Source organism: Geospiza fortis, unplaced genomic scaffold, assembly GCF_000277835.1.
Source record: "Geospiza fortis unplaced genomic scaffold, GeoFor_1.0 scaffold112, whole genome shotgun sequence".
In the NCBI taxonomy this organism is placed as follows: domain Eukaryota; kingdom Metazoa; phylum Chordata; class Aves; order Passeriformes; family Thraupidae; genus Geospiza; species Geospiza fortis.
In genome coordinates this window covers 10,225,339-10,234,365 of record NW_005054298.1, presented here as the reverse complement: position 1 = coordinate 10,234,365, position 9,027 = coordinate 10,225,339, and the positions used below count along the sequence as shown (strand labels likewise).

General features: G+C 42.7%; 1 protein-coding gene across 1 annotated transcript in view; it reads left to right on the top strand.

Moving 5' to 3' along the window:
* GLI2 (GLI family zinc finger 2) overlaps nt 1–9,027 on the top strand; it is a 186,706-nt gene that overhangs the window by 70,025 nt on the left and 107,654 nt on the right.

The following is a 9,027-nucleotide window of genomic DNA, read 5'->3' as shown; positions in this document are numbered from 1 at the left end:
TAAGTTGAAGTTTTGAGCACAAAAGTTGAGTTGAATGGGAGAAAACACTATAAGGTTCTGCCCGGTTTTGCCCCTCACCTTTGCAATTCTGCACAGTTGCTTGCAGTTAAGAATAGGCCTTTCCTTCTTACATGCTGGGAATGCAGTAAAAAGCTAGAGAGCGTAAAAGGGAGCTCTGTTAGCACCGAGCCAGAAGTCCAGCCCAGGAGAAGCTGGAAGGAGTTTGAGAAAAAATTCACATCTGTAACTGAGTAGGTTTTTATGTAGCAATATACATACTTAATTTATGCTTGCAGCGACAGCAGTTGTATATGCAAAAGCAGGCGTGCAGTTACATGTGCACTTCTGTTTGGGATTCCAGGACTTAAGAAAGAAGCGATTATGATCATGGATGAGTTATACTGTAACGGCTCTTAATGTTGTATAAGCAGCATCTGTATGCTGTATCATGCACATGTGAAACTATTTTTATGATATTAATTTGATTTCCCTGGGAGATTGCATAGTAACCGTTTGTGTTTCATGGCTGCACAGAAACTTGTCTTGCAGAGAGCATTCCGCTTATGTACGTGGCTCTTGATAAGGCAGAATGTACTAAGATGGTTGACATTTACACACTTATAGTTAGTATTTTTAATAATGAAAAAGCCAGTTTGTTTGCCCCAGAGGAGTTGCCTTCTGAGATTTTCATTGTAATTCCAAAGATACATCTTGCCAATTATTCTATTCAGGTACATTTCTTAATGAAGAACAAATTTGTTTTGATAAAGAGTTAGTCCTCTGCTCAATAATTATGAGCAAATGGTTGGAGAAGATTGGCTGTGGAGGAGCTTTTGCAGTTGCCTGTGTGAGATCTCTGTTTCTATTTTTTTTTTTAATTTAGTTGTATGTTTCGAACAATCATTTCCTCTTAGACTTCTCCCCATGATAAAACTCACTTTTCACAGGATGTAATTTACTTCTTTTCCTGGCTCTTCTAAGGCTTAGGAAAGTATGGTTCAGCCGATTGAGGTACCTCCTTAAAAAAACAGATGCACAAGACCTTGCCTCAGAAGCAGTGGAGCATTTAAACTTCTCCCTTTCCCAAGTCCATCCTTTAACTGGATTATTTACAGTCAGTGGTGTTATCCATACAGATGTGCTCAGGTATTTTAAGACTTTTCCTGAAGTTTTGTCCACACTAATTTCTTATGGCAAAAGGCTCCTCTGGGAAGCCACATGCTAAAATCTTTTACATTGTAGTGGTGAGTGGTGTGTTGCAGCTGACTGTCTCGAATGGAGACTTCAGGGCAGCATTTGAACAGCCACCTTTTCTTCTGACTGTGTTTTTTCTGAGGCTGACAGCTTCCAGTTTTGAGACTGCCTCTGTCACAACCAGGAATTTTTTAACTTAAAAAAAACCCAGGGGGCGGTGCATGGATGATCAGCTCTTCATGGTTTTCATTCTTTGCAACACAATAGCAGGATAAAAAAATTACATGCAGAGAGATGGATTCTAAATAATTAGGTTGATTCAGTATACAGAGATATGCCAAACCTTGCCGCAGAGGTACTGATGCTCTGTTTTATGTGGCTTGTACATAGTATAGAGGAAGCCTCATGAACACCACAACAGGCTTCTGAAATCTTCCAAAGGCTGTTCCAGTATCCTACTAGTCCAGTTCCAGAAGAAGTACTCAGGCAGAATGGTGAAAACAGGAAGTTGCTGAGGACTGCAAAGAAAATTAATGTATTTTAACAGAGTGTAAATTTTTTTACAGAGGTTAAGGCTAGTTTTGGCACTGGTAAAATAAATGTTCATCTCTGAGTTTTGCTAAAAAATATTTAAAGTGTAGAGGCAGTCGATTGTTGATGTATATCTCCTTGGTGGGGCTCTTCCCATTTTTTTTCAAGGTCTGGGTTTAATAATAGTAATGTTCTTGTCATATATTTTAGATAATGGTCATTGTGTTTTCTTGACTCCTTAGAGACAATGTGAAAATTAATTAGCTAGTGTTTATAAAGGAGGACACTCCGATTCTGTTACTCTGACTAATTACTCTCTGAATACCTGTATTGATTTATAGGAGGAGTGTCCCCAGGATGGGATAATGTTCTGCAGGCAGAAGAGCATCAGTGTCTGGCTAGAAGTGCCCTGGGTTGACACGTGCTCCTGGTTACACAGCCAGCTCTGAGGATGATAGTGACAAATATCTGATACTTACATATGCCACCTTACCTTCTCCTGCAGGATGCATTTATTGCAATGATTATCTCCCATGGTTTGTTAGATCACATAAAACATGACTTGAGGGGGAAGTCCTCAGGTTTCAGGGTCTGACCGTTGGGGGAGGCAGTGTCTATGGTAAGCCAATGTATTTATGAGTGCGTGTGTTTGGGTGCAAAGATAATGTTTGTGCATGTCAGATCAGGAGAAACTTATTTCAATATGTATATTTTTCTTCCTGATCTAACAAGTACAAACTTCAGCTGGTGGTAAGAGCACCACTTTGTAATTGTATTTAATAAGGAAATGGCTTGGAGCCGAGCACCCAGAGATCCCAGGACTGCTGGGTTTGGGAATGAAGCAGGTCTTAATCAAAGCTCTCTGGTGCAGACACATCCTTTCCCTGTAGTCCATCCTGGCAAGGGCTCTGGCACCCTGTAGCTGAGGGTATGGCTGCTCCAGCTACATTTTCTCAACAGAGAAACCAGGGCTTCAGGGAAAAACTAGGCCTGAAGAGCATTAGCTGAATGGAAAAATCTGATTATTAAACAACCACCAGGTTGAGTGGATCCCTGAGTTTAGCAGGTAAACCTGTTGTTCAGATAGCAGCAACAGCTGAACTTTAGTAGCCCAGACTGCAAAATCCAGCCCTGTGCAGAATTATCCTGTCCTGAGGCCAAGCTCCCACACTTTAGCTTGGAACAGATGAGCAGCTTCCCCTAATAAAGGATGAAAGCCATGCATTTGTGCCAAGGGGCTGGAGAGCAAACAGCAGTCAGTGGTGTAAAGAGCTGTTAGCCCTGAACATCCCCACTTTCATGGCTTGCAGTGCTCCAGGTTACAGTGCAGACCAGAGAGTATACAGAGCAAGGCCAGCTCCTCTATCTGACTTGTAGCCCATTCTTTTCCTATAACCAGTCTCAGCTGAAGGAGAGTGTATCCAAGACTAGGTGTGTAGTGAAGGATGAGTATTTCAGCCTGCTATGTCTCAGAAGCAAAGTAACAGCTTGGGTCTGGCAGAGGTGGAGCTGGGTATATGTTGCAGCCCAAGCATAATAAAGGTCTGGAGGCTATAAGTGGGGAAAACCATTCAATCCTGACTTGGCAAAGCTCTTTAAAAAAGAGCTCTTTGCCCCAAGCACAGTGCCTCCCAAATCTCAGTTGGTTCCCAGAATTCAGACACCAGTGTTCCTACAAGAAATGAACACACAGAGTTCATTTTAATAAGGATTCAATTGGCAGCTGCATGGAGTATTAGTTACAAGAACATAATAGACGCAGTAGAGGGAATCTTTAAGCCACTAGAAATGACTACAGGGAATATCCTGTCACTCCTGGAGTCATTTTCCTTTGGTATCTTCCAGTCATGCAGCAGAAGTGTGCAATTTCAAGGAGGTGAACATGTGAATACCTTGTCAGTGGGACAGTGCTGCTCTTTAGGCTTTCACCACTTCTAGATTGCATTAAGGGCTGTGCTTTGCTGCAGCCTTTAGGGATATCTCTGCTTTTGTCGACCTTTTCCATGTCTGAATATATTCTGGGTGTTGTGACCTTTCTGCACAGCATAGTTTTGTGTGACTCTTGTGATACTGCCTCCTTTAACAGTAATGTGTCATCATCTCAGTTTTGCAGCCTCAAGGGTCAGATGTTGTGATGACTCAGTTTCTGCAGGGACGGAGACCATGTTCACCATCATGGAAGTTTGTTCCTGCAGAAACTCTGAATGTGTGTGTCTATACATACATTTTCATGGTTTATTCTTCTTTAAGCAGCCTGAAATCTATGTGGATTCCAGACTAGATGCAGTGAGAATGTAAATGTGACTCTAATTTTTTTTTCTAATTTTTTGGGGGACTAAATGGCTTTCCTTGTTGGAGCAAGATGTATGTTGTAGAAGAAAGGCCTCGGACAAGATACTATTTCTGTGAAACTGAATAAGGAAGCTTTCCTGAAACCACATAAAATCTATTTGGGGCCTGCTGGTAGTGGTGTACAAATGAGCAAACCTAAGGCTGGAAAGGTTAAGATCATGGCATCAGAGGAAGAACATGAAAACTACAAGTTTCAGCCCTTTTGACAGCATGTAAGAGAAGAAACCAAAGTTACTGTTTCTCTTGATTTGGCCGCTACCTACAGCTGCTCAAGTACTGTTGCAGGAAAGTCTCTTAATCTGAGGCAGTCCCCTGCATTGCCTGGATAAACCACTGAGGGTTAAACCACAACAAAATATCCTCGTCACTAAGTCTGCAGATCTGGAGGGGAAAGAAGTGAGGGATAGAAACAATGGATGTTTTTTTGCTGGTTGCCAAGATTTATAATGATGATTACGATGATGATGAGTAGCTGAAGGAATGTTGCTCGCATTGTAAACCACTGATCTCCTGACGCTCATCAGCAGAATTTCAGCTCTCAGATATTTTAGTGCTGGGGTGTTTTCTATCCTTATCCAAGTGGTTTATTTAATACAGCTGCAGCCAAACCTCCAGCATGGTGACTTCCAGCTGCAGAGCCTGTGAACCCCCTTCCCAGGCCCCCCTGAGCGGCTGCTGTGCTGGGAGCCCAGCACAGAGAGGCAAAGAGGCAGATGTCGCCAAGCAACATATCTTGTTTATCTTTTATTTATTGCAGGTATTTATAAAGGGCAGTTCTCTCTGCTCCCAGCTCACAACTTTGCACCAGTGGTGGCTGCCGCTTGCCAGGCAGAGGCAGGGGAAGGCAAGGGAAGGGGCATGAATAATGCAGCACAACATATTTATCGACATTGTCAAGTTGAGCCTCAGATCAAGTTTAGTGGGTAAAGAAGAGGCTTTGAATTCCTGCCGTACTACACATTAAGATTCAGATAACTTGATTTCGTAAAATAAGTGAGTCCAGGAGGCTGAAACACAGGAATCCTGTGTACAAAATGCGCCTGGTTTTCTTCTTTCCTTTCTTTCCCCTCCTTCTTGTGTTACTAGTGTAGGATTTGATGTGGGGTGTAAATTGCCTGAAAAATATTAGCTGGCCACAGACATGCTTCTCCTTTCTCCGCTGCTCATCTCTCCCACCCTGCAGGACTGCTGTTGTGTGTGCTGAAAGCTTGTTCCCGTGCCTTCCAAACCCTCATGTAAATTTTGGCACTTCTTTGATATGCACCATCATTTGTAATTGTCAAGGCAAAAGTAATGAACTGTTCCAGTAAGTAGGTGCGGGGTGCAGTGCAGCTCCCAGGAATGGCCATCATGCTGCAGTGGTGGTGGGGCAGCCCTGCCTGCATCCCTGTGCTCACAGCAGCCTGGGCTTCCCTCACTGCCCCAATCAGCTGCAGGAACCGTGCAGACTGCTCAGGCTTAGAGAACAGTGATTTATGTATTTATTTATCTATTATTTATTAGAACACTGGACTAGGCCTTGAGAGTTACATTCTGTCACAAACTACTCCAGTTGTTTTGAACGTGTCATTAGGGCTGGGATTTCCTTAAAGCAGGTGGCAGCGGTTCAACTTTTCTGCTGTTTGAAAAGAATGACAGCAAGTCTTGAAGAACATCAAGGGGTGGGGAGGAAAGAAGCGAAGAGCAAGTTAAATTAGCACTGAGTACTTCAGAACCCCCCACCCTTCATGTTCCTATTTTCATCCCTGTGTGACATTTCCTTAGAGTGCAGAGAGCCCGAAACATAAGCCATCCTTAGCTGCAGTGACTTTGCAGCGCTGCGGACACAAATAGCTTATTTCAGAAAAAATTTAGTATATTTTTATGTACATAAGAGTGCATGTAATTTCATTTTAATATGAGTTGCCAGTTACATAAACTGCCCTTGTGTTTTGAGTCCTGGACACCAACTTCCCTATGCCGCTGCTTTTGTCGTTACACCTTGGTTTGTCCCCTGCATTTGGGGAGGCAGGTGCTGGTCCTGGGCTCTGAGGTTAGGAATTCATCTGCAGCTGCTCATCCACAGGTAGTCGGTAGTTCCTTAAGGCACAGTTCAGGGGACATTTTTGATTGATAGTCCTTTTGGCTGCAAATAGTAATTGCAGATATAAAAAAAACCAACCAAACTAGTAAAGGTAGGTAGAAGCCAGACTGTCCCTTGTGTGGTGTGAGGTACTTTACTGGCTTATAGCCTTTTTAAATGTCTGTGCAAGGACACCCTGTTGTGTGTATTGTGTCTGAAATTAAAATAGGATTGTTATTCAGCCTGTGTTTTAGGTGCCTAACCTCTCCATTCTGAAGACATCCTTCTGCTTTGTGGGAAAGCTCATACTCTTTAAATTGTATTTTTTTATTGGGGGTGGGGGGAAGAAGTCCACAGGGAGTTTCATGGACAGTTCACACTGTCAAGTCAGCATTTCTGCGCACTAGAAAAACATAAGTCTTTACAGTCAAAAAAACCCAAAAAACAAAAAACAAACCAGAAGAGCCTCTGAAGAAATTATCTTAATTCTAAGCAATTTTCTTTATTTAAATGTGAAGAGCCTGGGATTATTTTTTTTTAAATTCAAACAAACAAATATTTTCCAGAAAGGAAACATAATTTCACTCTGTCTACGGCACACAAGGGAAAGAAATAAATGATTACTTGACCCCAGGATAACGCGATGCTCTTTTTTTTCTCTGTTGTCTGGTTGTGGTGCTGGAATGTGCAATCTGCAATCAGAACTGGCAGATGCACAACTTTTGTTTGTAAAACTGACTTCATTATTCCTGCTTTAGGGGTGGGCTGGCTGAAGACGTTTGGGATGCTGACAGTTTCTGGCCTTCCTGTTGAATCATCCGAATATTTGGCCTGGACTGAAGGAGCAGTAGCATCGCTGTGCTCAGATCCAGTGTCTGGGGAATCAGGGAGTAGCCAGCATGTTTTAACCATAGCTTTTTAGCACTAGTTCACATTATCTCAGCCTTATCGTGGTTTTACTCCACCCTGTCCCTCGAGTTTGTTTTGACAACTGCTGAGACTACAGACTTTTTGGACCAGGGTCATCTTCTCACATCACATGCAAAGAGTAGAGCAGAGGTGGTTTTTACTTCAGCTTTACATAGCACTATCACATTACAAATAACTATGATCTAATGTTATATATCACCATAGAGCTAAAAATCCCAGCCGCCCACCAGTGCTTAGCTATATTTTACTCCTGATGGCTTGTGCAGTGCTGTACTTCCTGCTTGTATCACTCTAATGACTGTCTTCCCTTATTTACTTTCTCAGATATCTGCCCAAGTCTGAAGTGATTCCCTTAAGGTTAAGACAAAGACATTGGGGACAAAAATGATGTGTGATTATGTAATTAAAGCCTGTGTTAATTTATGCAAGGTAGTCTGAGCAGCCCAAACTTCTGCATTTCGTTTGGAGTTCTTGAATCAATCCTCCTATTTGTCTAGTAGGAAAGAGTTCTATTTTTCATCATTTTCCAAAGTGAAATTTCTTTGTTTTCTTAATAGAAAATGCCAGTTCCACCATGCCCAAAAATGATATTTCTGTTTCCTTTGCAACCACCCGTGGGGTTTGAACCACAGACCTACAGCACTGTAATAGAGGTCTCTATCATGGGCTAATTAAAGGGATTCAAACCAAAGTCAGACAGAGGGGAAAAGCAGCAGCTTGGGGCCAGGTGTTAAAAAGGGGGTTTGATTTTGGGGCACATCACATCCCCTCTGTGGCAATCCCCAGCTGATCATACTGTCACTGACCTTCCCCTTTTGTTGTGTGTCCCTTTCCAAGTCTTGTTGGGAAACTTTCCCTTCCTGCTGCTATGGGACTGCCTTTCTCCCCCCCGTCTCTGCTGTTATTCATCCTTGTAATTGTGTAAAACATTTTGGGCCGTAGTTTCCATAAAGGATGCTATGCAGACTAAAGTTAGTGCTGTATATGAAATTGTGATCTGTAATTTGTATTTACTTCACTGTATAACTCAAGTTTATTAAATAAGGATGTGGCTGGATGTAGTTCTTAATGTCAAGTAGACAATGCAATTTGGTTTTACCATTTCCTTTTGTTGATCCCTCTTTATTACTTTTCATCTCCCTTAGAAGAACAGAACATTTGGATTGTGGCTTTTCAGCATCCTAACAGTGGGTCAGAGATGCAGGAGATGGAGAGGAGGTCAGCAGGAGTGACTTGAGTGTCTGTGACTCAAAGTGACCAGCAAACCCCCTGGGAAGAGTTCAGTGTCTGTGAATCTCATCAGCCTGTTTATTTTATTTTGCCTTCCTAGTATTTAGTTATTGCTAACACTTAGAAATCCTGTGCGTAGGAATCATGTTGACTTGGGACCTAAAGTACTGAACACTCATTACTATAGCAAAGCTCACCTCCTTTGTGTCTCATGACACTTCTGCAGCTCAATGGCCTGGTTGGTGGCCCTAGCAAGGCCTCTGATCCTACCTTTTTGTTAGCATAGAGAGAAAAAGAAAAAAAGGGAAAAAAAGGGCATTAAAATTAAAGTCTCATGACTGTAATGAAAAGGTTATTTCCCCTTCTCTCTCAAGTTAAGTTCTGTGCAATTGCAGCTCACTTTGTCCTGTCCATCTTGTAGTCTCATTAGCTGCTGGGCCACAGAGGAATTGAGGAGAGAGAGTTGGGGGTTTTATCTGCGTGCCGTACCAGCGTAGAAGATTCAATGAGATGATGGCTTGTCATTTTTTATTAATGAGTTGGAGCCTGATTCATTATAGATGTGTGGAATGAGCTCAGTGTGGCTGCAGGGGGAGGGGAGGGACTCTGCCAATGAAGAGGTACCCCCACCTTGGGTCTCCGCTGCAGAGCCCTGAGCAGAGAGGCCGATCGGTGCCGCTTTGCGCTGTGCTGTGAGCGCCCAAACCCGCGGCTTGCAGGCTGACTCA